The sequence below is a fragment of the Dermacentor variabilis genome, chromosome 3 (genome assembly GCF_050947875.1).
Source record: "Dermacentor variabilis isolate Ectoservices chromosome 3, ASM5094787v1, whole genome shotgun sequence".
Lineage (NCBI taxonomy): Eukaryota > Metazoa > Arthropoda > Arachnida > Ixodida > Ixodidae > Dermacentor > Dermacentor variabilis.
The window spans coordinates 171,247,843-171,261,982 of record NC_134570.1 but is presented as its reverse complement, the minus strand read 5'-3'; positions in this window follow the sequence as shown (position 1 = coordinate 171,261,982).

The following is a 14,140-nucleotide window of genomic DNA, read 5'->3' as shown; positions in this document are numbered from 1 at the left end:
CTGCGGATTTCTCGATAACCTGATTAATGACATGGATGTCGTCCATTGTAAAGCATCCCTTCCTGAATCCAGCCTGTTCCCTTGGTTGACTGAAATCCAGTGTTGCCCTAATACTATTGGGGATTATTTTGGTGAATATCTTATATAATAATGGGAGCTAGCTAATTGGCCTATATTTTTTCAATTCTCTAACGTCTCCCGTTTTGTGGATTAGTTTAATGTTTGCATTCTTCCAGTTTTCTGGGACCCTTGCAGTCGATAGACACTTCGTATATAGAGTCGCCAGTTTTCCAAGCATTATGTCTCCTTCATCTTTGATTAAATCGACTGTTATTCCATCTTCTCCTGCTGCTCTTCCTCGTTTCACGTCTTGTAAGGTCCTTCTCACCTCATCGCTAGTTATAAGAGTTTCTGTATTCTGTTCATACTAGTTTCTAATGAAGGTATTCTGAGTCGTCTGGGTACTGTACAGGTCAGCATAGAAATCTTCCGCTGCTTTTGCTATACCTTCGAGATTGCTGATGATATTGCCCTGATTATCTTTCAGTGCATATGTCTTGGTTGGTCCTATGCCAAGTTTTCCTTCTCACTGATTTTAGGCTGCGTCCATTTTTTACGGCATCTTGAGTCTTTCTCACGTTATAGTTTCGAATATCACTTACTTTCGAGTTGTTGATCTGTTTTGACAGTTCCACGAATTCTATCTTACCTCTTGAGTTGGACGCTTTCATTCTTTGTCGTTTCTTTATTAGGTCCTTTGTTACTTGAGAGAGGTTGCATACTGGTTGCCTTGGTGCCTTGCTTCCAAATTCAATTGCTGCCTCGGAAGTCAGCTTAGTTAAGGTTTCGTTCATTACCTCTATGTCATCTTCATTTCTATGTTCTAAGGCTGTATATCTGTTTGCAAGTACCAGCCTGAATTTGTCTGCTTTTACCCTTACTGCCTCTAGGCTGACCTGTTTCTTCTTGACCAATTTCACTCTTCGTCTCTGAAAATTGAGGTGAATCCCAGTCCTCACTAACCTATGATCACTGCACTTTACCCTTCTTATCACTTCTATATCCTGCACTATGCGGGGATCAGCAGAAAGTATGAAATCAATTTAATTGTTTCACCATTAGGGCTTTTCCAGGTCAACTTTCTGTTGCTACGCTTGCCGAAAAAAACGGGACACTTTGTCGAGACTAAAGTGTGAAACGGCGGAAGCCTGACACCATTGCCACTGGCGATTTGTTGCGTCGGAAACACCACGGAGGCGGACAACTCGTACACTGTTATGTGAATGTTTGTTTGTTTATTAAATGCCTGCAACGTCGTTTACGCCTATGTCTATCGTTTTGATGTCTTCTAAGCCCATCGTTTCAAAGCTGTCATCTGGGAGGATGTCGGCTTGCAACTCATAGCCGGTGCACTTATTGTGCTTTAGTGGGTCCACATGCAGGATCGCTGCTTTATTGCCACTGAAGTGCACAGACATGTAGTCAAGGTTGGTCACACTACTGCGAGTGCTGAAGATGAGGCCTAGACAGCTCCCATGGTTGGTAGTGGGCTTTGCTGGGTGGGGTATCCAACTTCAGCATAAGGGAGGTGTACATTACTTGGATGAAATCGTGTTTCGCTCTAGCACCTTGATTGAAGTCACCGACCACAACCATTTGTCGATGTTGGAGAGTGCTAGGGATCACACGACGCATGAAGTCGACTGTCCTGCCCTGTGGTGTGTTTGGAGCTATGTACACACACGCGATGTTGAGGCCTGTGTCGAGCCAAACCCCACACACATCTCCTACGTCGAAGTGCATGTCGTCGAACTCAATGGGTGTCAGTGGCACATCTGGATGGGCGTAGATCGCCACTCCTGCGGCTTGGTTGCCCGGTCGCTGAGCGCCGGTGATGTAGTGGTACCCCTTGATCTCGATGGGTGCCATAGTAGGGCTTGACCACGTCTCTGTGAGGCTGCCGCAAGTCGCATGTTGGGAGACACTGGTTTGGCGAGACGAGGCATCCTTCCCACACGATACTGCAATGTAAACTGCCGCCACCGCCGCCGCCCCACCGCACCCAAGCAGACGGTCGCCATGCGCGCCTCGCGACAGTGACGTCATGCCACAGAGCGCCCAATCAGGAGGCCAGCTCAAGCGCCTGACGACAATGACGTCAGGGTGCACCGTCAAACACACGGCCACCAGACTTGCCGATGTGATGAGTCATCCCGCGCGGCGCCGAACCACCCCGACACCCGCACTTGAAGACAGTGAAGTCACGCACGTGAGCCAATCAGGAAGCACACACCTGCGCCTAGTGACAGTAACGTCACGACACAGAGCAGACCAATCAGGAGGCCGGGAAGCTGTGACAGCTTCTGCTGACGGCAGATGACCTTGACAATGAGCAATTAAAGGCTTCCGCCTTAAACGGTGTTCGTCATTCGAAGCTTGTTCCTTTCTGCGAATTCTACCAGCATCTCTCCTCTAGCCTTCCTAGAACCGACGCCGTAGTTGCTAATTGCTTGTTCACCAGCCTGCTTTGCCCCCACTTTTGCATTGAAGTCGCCCAATAATACAGTATAGTGGGTTTGCACTTTTCTCATCGCTAATCCAACATCTTCATAAAAGTGATCTATTTCATCATCATCGGGAGTGGATGTTGGAGCGTAGGCTTGCACCACCTTTAACTATGCCTCTTATTAAGTTTGATTACGACTACTGCTACCCTTTCACTAATGCTGTGGAATTCGTCAATGTCGCCCGGTATGTCCTTGTGGATTAGGAATCGAACACCGTGTTGCTTCTTATCTGGGAGAACTCTATAGCAGAGGACATGGCCATTATTCAGCAATGTATAAGCCTCACTAGTTCTTCTAATCTCACTAAGACCGATGATATCCCAAACAATGTCTGATAGTTCCTCAGAAAGTCCTGCTAAGCTAGCCTCATCGATTGCACCGTACTAGATTGTTCTGCGCTGTCCATTTATGACGCAGTACATGGCCTTGGAAATTTCTTCTCTGACATAGTCTGTCGGCTGAAGGAATCGATCCTTCCAAGGGATCGCACGCACTGTTCTGACGATCGTCGTTTTTTGGCGTAGCAATAAATCAGAACTTTTCCTTGCACCATTTGTACCCCGTAGTACAACTTGGGACAAAGCGTTCTTTCCCATTATGCGGCAAATGGCTCGACAAACTGCTGGGAAAGCGCGCGCAAAACGACCATGTGATCTTGTTTAACCATGAGCTCCGCGTAAAAAAAACGTCTTCCCGCGAGCGCCTGCGTATAAGGAAAACATATCCCCTGGGCGCTAGGGGGTCAGAGCTGCGCGCCTATTGGCCCTCGCCGCGGGCCACTTCCACTAGCATGACGGCATCCAGGGCGGCGCCCTGCGACGTTGCCTGCTAGATTCAAGCTTGTTTACGCTCCGACGCTGGGCTGCCGCCGCGATCAACGCTATGCAACAGTGGACAGTGACGCTGATTTGGTGATGGGAGCTCGCATCACTTGCATTGTGGAGTATCGGAGGCACGTGAAGCAACTTGAAATGCTTTAAGAAACGCCTGTGCAACGTTGCGCAAAGGTTGTGTGCAGGCCTTTGACAATGCCACGCCTCGCTGCCGAAAGCCGCGTCGTTCCGTTTTCAACGACGCTGAAAAAGCATTCACGCAGAACGTGGACACGCGCCACATCGAAAAGGAAGGAGACGGCGGCGGCGTGATAATGGAGCCATGTGCTGAGGCCACAGCAATAACGACGACACGGTAAGTTTTTGTTCCAGTTCAGAGGGAATATTTCCGACAACGCTAGTACGAACAGGTTATACCCCTGTCAAGCGGGCAAGTTAAGTGCACTTACTGGGAGTGCACTTCGGGACCTTGAGTCACACTTTAGGCAACGCGCTTCTTAACGGGAAAACAGAGTGCACTCCCAGTAAAAAAAAAAAAATGGCGACAGACTAAGAGCGCGTTTTTAAAGGTGTAAATTAACAAGAGAAAGCTGCTAAAAAGCGATTGTTTTAAGTAGAATTGTATATAAAGACAAACTTCATCTATTTGTCTCAACAAAAAACGAAGACGTTTTTATTATAAATCTGTTGCAAGTCAATGCTGGCCAAGACGAATGCCTAGCAAATCCAAAACAACATGGCGGCGTGCGGCGAGGCGGCAGTTGATCCTGCTAGAACAGAATATGAGCAGTTATATATGAGCAAAGACGGCGAGTTCGATATTTAGCTACACTGCAAAATGCCACGCACACGGCTCAAAGCACGACCGGCATGGTCCCCCCCCCACCCCCCAGCACGCTTTCACACCAAAATAAACATGAACTGAATGAACCTGGTGGCGCCGCAGTGCCGCATCATTCTGGCGCCGTTAGTTGCGTACATGATAAATTCGTTTCTTTATTGTGCTATTTCGCTTTTCGCTAAACACAAATTATATTGTTCAAAGCTGTTCACTAACTGAAATTAACTTCTGTGTCCTTTTTCTATGCATTACATTTTGCGTCGTTGAAAGCGTTGGCGGCGAGGCTACGTACTCGGCCAGCAAAGTGCGTTCCGTGAACGTACTCCGACTTGAGTGCACTCATCTGAGAGTACACTCCGCTGCGACGTTAAGATTTGGGAAAGTGCACTTAAAAACTGAGTGCACTCGCCGTAAGTGCACTTAACTTGCCCGCTTGACAGGGGTATAAGACTTGACGTCGCATACGTTACGCGGAGCGCGCACTTGTCCAAAATATTTTGACGCCACCCAAAGTTACTGAGTGCGTGCCACGCGGAATGAGAAGCGCACATATATTTGCAGATGTGCGTCCACAAACCTTCAAAGCATGCTTCAAACCATAAGCACTTTCCTGCTGCCCCGCGTGCGGCTTAACTCTGATATGATTTTCTTGTACCCGCTATGAGTGAAGAAAAAGCGCGTGGCGAACACGTAATTGTCTAGTCTCTTATTGGAATAAAGCGTAGACCAAGCGGGAAACTTTACTAAAACACCGAGCTTACTACGATTCTTCAGTTATGAAAAAAGAAAACGGTAATTTCGGATGGCGGTAAAGCATTTAGTATGTTGCAGTGAAGCGAGTGAGAATTTTCGCGCATACGCAGTCTAAGGAATGCGTTATTATAAAAACTGTAAACCTCACTTCGTCACGCTTCTAATGTTTATTATCTCAGGTGCTCACCTGATACCTCCGTGCTGAAGCATAGAGTGTGTTGCAGTGAAGCGAAGAGAGAATTTGCGCACGTACAAAGTATAAGCAACATCTTATAAAAATCGCTGGGCACTTTGCTGAGCTGAACTGCGATAGGCGAAAGCCTATCTATGACTGCCTCTGTTGCTGTTGTCTGAACTGTTCTGCGAACGGACGCCACCGTGGCCGTGAGCATGGTATGAAATCACAGCCGTATGGCTGCAAGGTTTCTCGCCGACGCGCAATCATCCCCGTTCCACCAACGCTGTCACGGTGGTGACAATCTTCGTGATCACTGTATCTTCGAGTCGTCGTTGTATTACCGCTCTCATCATTCAATCGTCATCCCGCCAGTGTCAACATTACGTCGACATTGCAAAGTCACCGTCATGCCGTCTTGGTCGTTTCATCGTCGTCATTTTTGTCGCAGCGATTGCACTGTCGTCAACCCATTTCTTCATACCTATGTCGCCTCGCTGTCGTCTGGATTCCACTTTCGTCGCACCTTTGTCGTCATGTCAGCGTCGAAGCGCAGTCGTCATCACACAGCCATCGTCATATCGCTGTAGCCATTTTAACATCGGCGACACGTTGTCTTCACGTCGTCATCGTCACACCAACGTAGTCATAAAATCGTCGTCTCTCCAGCGTTGTAATCTGATGGTCGTCATGAAATCCTAGTCATAAGATCATCGTCGCCCTCGCCATTTTGTCATGTAGTCCTCATCCACCGTCGTCGTCATACCGTTGTAGCCACTCTGCACACATTTGCGTCGTCTACACCTTTCAGAAATGCTTCGCATGACCTTGGTAATCACCAATGATTGTTTCTGCTTTAAGTTTTTTGTTTGATTATTTTTCAACCGCTACCTCGCGTGAAAAATAAAAAAACTAAGTTATGGGGTTTTGCGTGCCAAAGCCACTATCTCATTAAATGGCACGCCGTAGTCGGGGACTCCGGAAATTTGGACCACCTGGGGTTCTTCAACGTGTACCGAAATCTAAGTACACAGGTGTTTTCGCATTTCGCCCCCATCGAAATGCGGCCGCCGTGGCGGGGACCACTATCTCATACTGTCCTATAGCTTTCGTAATTGGGCGACAGTGTAGGATCGCGTACTCCGCGCACTCTTTGTTCCTTGTCAATTCTTTGTTACCGATTAATTCTTTTTCTCGAATGAAGACGCATTTTTATACAAACTTTGTTAGGAGATAGTTTTCCTCGTCTGTGAAAAACACTTTGCCAACAATGTTTATGAGTGGATGGGGATCTCAAGCTCTTCTCGAGAAAAGTTCGTAGCCAGTGTTGCTAGACCAAGCTTTCTTGCTCACCGTAAATAAAAAATAAAGATTAAAGAAAATTGTTTCTACGCGTACAAACAGAAATGGAAGTACGCATGCTAGCATTTTTTTCGGTGTGAATGAAAAACGTGTACATATTTTTCATGTGACTCTAAAATGAACGTATATTGTACTCTAAAGTGAGCGTATGTGACTCTAAATGAACGTATATAGAAGGAACAACTTCCTTCTATTCGTAGATAGAGCACGTTGCCGCAGCGTGGAAGCAGCTAGGAAAAGCGCCTTTATTCTCACCCGGGCGTGACGCTTGCTTCCCCCCTTAGCATAACTAACCCTCGTAATATATATATGCTTAGCTGGACGATGTACCGCGGCCATTTTACGAAAAGTCCGAATTTCCGTGTCAAGCGCACGGAAATTATCGCGCGCTTGGCAGAACTTATGTCTTTAGTTAATAAACTTGGCCGCACAAAATCTCAATACACTTTATAACCTGACTTTTCCCTCTTTGAGAATGTTACTGGACAGGGTGGCCATGCTACACAATAAAAGAAAATCAAGAAAGAACACATTCCACCCACAGAATCGCGTTAACCAATCTCTGTAACGCACGATAAAAAATACACTCCATGTTATAGCAAAAACAACAATTCGCTACTCGAGGAAAGCAAATAATACTCTCCACTTCACTGTTGCCAATAAGAATGTGCTCTGAACTTGCCTATTTCCCATGCCTGGCGGAGTCGACATGATCGGCGAGCCTGCTGCGAAATATGTGCTGAAGCCTGGTGAAGCTGACGATATACCTGCGACACTTTCAACCTAGGGATGCGTTACGATGAGCAGCCTTGGCATCCCGAACAAGAGGGATACACAACCGTTATGAGCAGGCAGCTGAGAGCAGGGGTAGTTTCTGCACAGTGGGTACCAAGATAAGCAAAAGGAATTTGTGGTGTGGATGGCCAGGTGGTGTTGATATGCGGCATGAGAAGGAAAACAGCAAGCAACGTCCACGTGGCTGAGTGAGGAACAGTCGGGGTGTTTTCCTGTGCTGCATCCGAATTACCGAAGGACTCCGTCGCGCCGGCTTTGAGCATTTGTCTGACGCCGCCACAAATGATAATGGCACTGGGCAGCGCATCAGAGCAAGGTGATGATTATTCTGTACTCTCCCACGGCCCTTCTTAGTGAGTTCACTTGCCTTCAGACACACACTAGGAGACGGCGGATTCCAATGGAAACTGAGTAAAAAGTAACCCCGTGACCGGATTGGATCCCACCCGCGAGTTGATGATGCTCGAGATATGGCTTCAAAGCTCAAGCGTGAGCTATGGAAAACGAGGTTGTTGCGTGCGTTATTGGAGGAGCCTGTGAACCGGAGGGAGAACATCGGAATGGCTCGGTGCGCAGATCTGAGCGTAGTTCTCGCCCCATGTACACAATTTAGCCAATAATTCTTTCCTAGTACAAAAACGGGAACGCGCATGTTGAGGCATTGAGTGTCCATGAGAAAACACAGGGCACGGTTCGCTTACGTTTCGTACATGACAAGGTGCAGACATTTATGGCCACTCAATCTCACGCTAAAGTAATGCCGTACTGAGTCCTCAAACTTAGAGTGCTGAAAGAACTTCGGATGGGACTCCAAGTGAGTACCGCCGAATGCTCTTTGAAATCAAGCGGGAAGCAGACGAGCCTTAGAGCCAGGAACTGCATGCCTATAAAGAACGTTCGCGCACTTTCTGAGACGGGGAGAGGTACAAGCGTTCGAAGAAATGCAAGAATTGCTTGTTACTGATAGGGCTAAACAACTTTTGTCATGTGATCTGCGTCACTGGTCACCCAGCAGAGCAATTACAGCTGTTGCCCACCTACAGAACAGGATCTTAGGTCGCAAGCCAAAGCGTTTACTGGGTCAGACTTCTGTAGTTATTCCGCAGTCTGTTTTGCATGCGAAGAACGGGATAATTTCGGAAAATTGTGCCAATCTTCACGTGGCCCTACTGCGCTATATTTCTGCACTATACTTCATTCAGCTCCCTCCAGTGCTAGGCTAAAACGTCGGGCGTGGCCGCCCCAAAAATATAACGCAGAAATTGTTCATAATAAGGGCATGGTGAAGAAGGCTGCTCATAAACTTTGGCACCTCGAATGAGCATTCAGACGGGGCTGGTATATTTACTTCGTTACTATGATCTTATGTTTCGTTCAGACTGGTGTAGTACGTGCTCTTCAGGATCAGATTTTTGTAAGAATTGGTGTTGCGTGTTCGGGCTAGGTATCACGATTTACGTAGTATTTCACTGTGGTTAAAAAAGACGAATACTTTTGTGTATGTTAAGGGCAAATGAGACATCCACCCACTGGTAGCAATTGCTACAAAGGAAACCCATACGGATTCCTTTGTAGCAATTGCTACGAGTGGGTAGATGCCTCATTTTCTCTTAATTATTTCTCTCCACATTGTGCGTTTCCGCAGAACTACTACGTCAAACTCTGGCATTTGCTTAGTGGTTGACAAATTCGACTTCGCCCTGTCATCTGCTAGCCACCTGGTTAGCCCAGATGGTAACGCGGCTGCCCCGGGAAGGCTGTGGTCCCGGGTTTCACGCCCCGGAATACGACGAATTTTCCTTAAACTATGAAGCTTTTCTTTCGAGGAACCCGTATGGGTTTCCATTGTAGCAACTGCTACGAGTGTGTGGATGTCTAATTTTTTGTTATTTATTTGTCTTCACCTTGCGCGTTGCCGCAGAACTATTACGTCAAACTCTTGCCTTTGCTTGAAGTTGTTGACAAATTCGACTTCGCCCTGTCATCTGCTAGCCACCTGGTTAGCCCAGATGGTAGAGCGGCTGCCCCGGGAAGGCGGTGGTCCCGGGTTCGAGTCCCGGACTAGGACGAATTTTTCTTCAACTGTGAAGCTTTTCTTTCGAGGAACCCGTATGGGTTTCCTTTGTAGCACTTAGCTACGTTTGGGTAGATGTCTCATTTTCCCTTTATTAATTATCTCCACCTTGTGGGTTTTCGTAAAAATATTACGTCAAACCTTTGTGTATCTCTTCGAAATATTTTTAATCGTGCTATAGTAGCCTTCACTCGCTGGTGCGATCCACAACACTTAGGTTACATGCTATTGATCTAGTCACTTCCTTAGAGTGTGTTCGAGCGGCCTTTGAGCGTGCGGAGTGGGTCTCATGTGTCGGGGCAATTTTAGTGCCGAGTAGCGAGTGTGAGAACGTCTATGCAGTAGGACTATTGGGACTATCTTTTCTTCCAGTGCTTTGTGTTATGCGAATATCGAGTGTCCAGTAACACTCTGGAAGGAGGTTCAGACTACGTCCCGAAGAAACCCTGTTGCATTTGTTGAATAAATGTCTCTTCATCGAACAACGGCTCTTCTCTTTTTTCAGTAAACTCCGTTGCGAGTCTGTACTCGTCTGTTTCCTTTCTTACCTTGTGTCCCGTTTTGTCGGGCAGTTTGTGTCAACGCATCCACACTAACTCGCCCAGCTACGAAGATCGTTAAAAAGAATGAATGATCAAATTGATAACACCATTGACAAGTATCGAAAATACTAAAGGTGCTGGAGCGAAACAGAGGAAAATATGAGAGGTTGCGCGGCAATAGTAAATTATGATGCGAGTATGCGTCAATATCCCCCGCTGTCGACGCCCGGGACTGACGGTACGTTCCGGTACGCCCCGATCTGCAGGCTCCTGCTCGATGGACGCACTTGCTGACGTACGGACGAGGAAAACTTGTATATACAGAGTTTGCGAAGCTCCGTTACTATGTTGCATGGTTAGCATGCTACATTGGTTACAAATAGTTGCTACGTTCATTTGGGCAACGTAGGGAAACCCTATCTCAGCAGAGCCGAACGTGCTTATCACCCAAAGTCAGACCGAGAACAGTGGTTAGAACGCTTTAGCACTTTTCTAGGCCCAACGCCCCACTCCGAACTCTTAATGACGAATCACGTTTGGTTCATTTTAGGAGGAGACAATCAGATGACCAATCGTCAAACTTTGCATGATTTTTCAGTCGACGAACAAACCATCGAAGCAAACTTTGCTAATAAGTTTATTCATTGTTAATAAGTTTATTCGTTACGTATAATTGTCGGGTGAGTAACAATGTAACGGATTGACGAGGTATAAGGAGTTCCACCTTCAAAATGTTACAGATAAAAGTTAAAGACACGTTAGTTTAGAAGGTGAGGAACAACTGGAAACGATAAATCGTTTCCTAAAAATGATTCGCAGTTGGTATTTTTTGTGTAATATAAGGTCACCAACTGCCGCATGGCTAAAGACAACGGTGAAGTTAGTAGCTTGCTGCTGGTCAGATAGTTACTTCGAAAAGAAACGAAATTTATGGCAGCCCATTCAGTTCGCCGAAAGACGAACAGCCATAATAATTGTACTCATTATTACCTTAGTTTGTAGCGCAGGGGTATTTTTCACTCAAATTGGCAAAACTGCCACCCATTTCTGCATTTTGAGCATTTGGGAACCTTATGGTCCTCGCGTTCGTCGGGTGCATTAGCAGATGAGTCAGCCATAGACATTAACAGCGCTGTTAATGTCTTCCCACCTGACTCCCGCTTCGACGAGGATGGAACCTCCAGTGGAAAAACTCGAGGTCAACAATGTTTTACAAGCGTCGAAGAATAAATACCTTGATGTAATGTTTGCATGTTTCAATTCAAATGACGGGTAATAGAACTTCATTGCGGAGTGAATTGATAGCTTGAGCTTGCTATATTATTGTCCCTCTTTTTGTGTAATGGAGCTTGAAATGAAGTATTTGTGCGTGACAGGCTGCTGAATTGCGTTAGAAATAAAAAGAAAGCCATCTTCGTGCACTATGACGTCCAAATGTTGATTCTCAAAATCGAATAGGAATCCAAAAACGAAATTGACGCATGGGCCTGGTTTAAGTCAGACACTTATGAAATGAAGCAAAGTGTGGATTCAGGGGAGTTCAGGTTCTCCGTGGTGCAAATCAAGTAAGTAGCATCCACGTAGTGGTGTTAATAAGAAAGCTTTAGTTTTAGGCTGGGGAAAAGTTATCCTTCCAGAATACTGAAAAAATGTTGGCTCAATTATGCCCAATCTTTGTGTCCCTCAATGTGCCATTGGTTCGTTAGTACAGTGTTTGATGTCACACACAATGTTGCTAAGTTATAATGCGAATTTTAGCAAATATGAGAGAGTGGAACCAAATTGCCAATCAACAAAATTTTACTTGCCACAAGCATGACCTATGGCACCAATGCATTCACAGGAATAGAGTTTATGGTGCAAAGTGCCGTAACATCTATCGTGACTAGCAAGCAGCCTTGTGAAGTGTTAGTGTTAGAAATATCTCTATGTTAGTATAATTGAATCGTCATCCCAGCCCTGCAAAAGTGGGTGTCTAGCAAAGTTGTTGCAAAACCACCACTACAACTGCTGAGGAGGATATGCAAAGTTTTATTGATTGTTCGGATGCTTGTTTTGAGCTTGTTCTTTGAGCTTGTACTGGCTAAATTAATATTGATTTGCATGCACCAGACGCATGAAAGCACAGCTATGATAAATGTATGGTTTTCTGACTGCTCGAATTCAGATTAGTCGTATCTGGTAGACTGCGCTCATGTTTCGAAAATTTTTCTTGTTCTCTGGCCGCTCAGATCTCTTTCGTGTAATTAAGTGTGGATTTTAGCTATTGCTCTACTATCCATGTAAAATTTCTTCAAAATGGGCGTGAGTCCCAGGGACAATTTTCGCATTGGTGACTTTGTCTTGCTTTTTTTCCAACGGCCGAAACATACTTACCTTATTTTCCCTGTCTTGAAAACTAAGTCGTGTTGTCAACGCGCCGAACATTGTATAAACATTTTTGATGCGTAAGACGCAGAGACCCGGTGATGGTGGCAGACGAACAGCGTGTTCTTTTTTTACAGTGCGCGTTTTAAGAAGTCAATGAATGTGCAGAGAGCGAAGCCACGAAAATTATTGCGTATAGCATGAAGGCAGGAAGGCAGCGGTGTAGTAAATAACTGACATGCTAGGTGACATTAAGAGAAAAAAAATTAAGCCGGTGGGAAGACCATACAAATCCTCAATCAGTTGTTGCCGATTCATAGCAGGTGATTAGTTTAGAGTGGCAGAATTGATATCAAGAAGATACAGCTGCAGCCAATGATGGTAGAGAATTATGTAATGGAACAAGAATATGATGTCTGTAGCATAGCAGTCAATCAGCTTGCATAAGGTGTGGTTTTAAGGAGAGGAATTTGTTTTGCAGTGAACAAAAATATAGTGCTGACAATAGAGACTCATGAAGGTGCGGGGACGCCTCAGCTGCTGGCTCAATTATCAACGTGACAATTGGCTCTGAAAAACACAAGTGCAGTTATGAAAAATTTAGGGAACATTGTCTCGATACATTGTTTTATTATGCATACTACACTTAATGCTTCCTCAGTTAAGGGCGCTTATTACCAACAGGGCAACGAGTATTTTCTTTGTAAATAAAGGTATATGTGATTGGCTCATTCTAACAACTCGCTTTTTTTGCAGCAAAACGTTCTGCTGCAGGAGAGTCTTGACCGCCTGGTGGCAGTAGGTCAGCGCCAGGCACGTGCTTCTGAGAGTGTAGCAGAGGCATTGGTGCAAGCCGGGGGAGAGGGGGGCTGGGGGTTGAAACCCCGAAAATTTTCTGACACTCTTCCCTATCCTCCTTTCCCAAGGAACAACATTTCAGGAGGTGGGCTCCGAAAGAACGACATGGATGAAAAAGCAAATATGAATGTGAAAGCAAGCCTAGGGCTGGTGGCGGTCCGACGGGGTGGGGTGGGGGCTGTCATGGGGGCGATCACCCCTCTCATACACAGAAGATTGTGGCCCCACTCATGGTGTGCCTATACCTCTACCTGGATTGTGCTAACCATAACTACTGAGAGGGGATCAGTGCTAAAAATTCCAAAACAGATAAATACGGGACGAGCGTGTCAATAAAACTTTAGGGAATTGTTGCTCCCCACCAGGCCTTCGTGTCGTGCAATAGATTCTCATATCTGGTACTTGGCCGAATGGTTGACCAGGCTGCATAGAAGAAAAGCATTCCGAAAATATTGCGACTCGCTTGTCTAGGAAACGCATGATAAGTCCCGCCTCACCCCATTTTTATTTAAAACGACGCTTGCTTTGCCTCTCCCTCCAAATTCTTTCTTTGGTGCTTCTTCTTCTTTTTCCAGAGCGTCAATAAAATTAATGCTGCAAACATTGTGCTGTGCATATGAGAACACTTGTAACATGCACTTGGTGTATCTTTAAAATGCACAAAGACGTAACACATGTGCCGCTCTTGGACCATGCAAATGAAAAATACAGCAATGCAGCATACATGTCACTGTGCTCTTCCTCCTCCCTATGTGCAAGAATATAGTGCGTGTTGACAAGGCACAATACTGACGGCGTCTGTAATCCACATTGAAAACACAGGAAACACAGCACGACCTTAATAATGCTGTCACCTATAGACTGTGCATACAAATGCAATACATCCCGACTCAGACGTGTCATTACGTGCATGTTCGCTACAACATAATATTTAACAATGCCGGATATTTGCGTTTACTAGTTTACTCTTGCG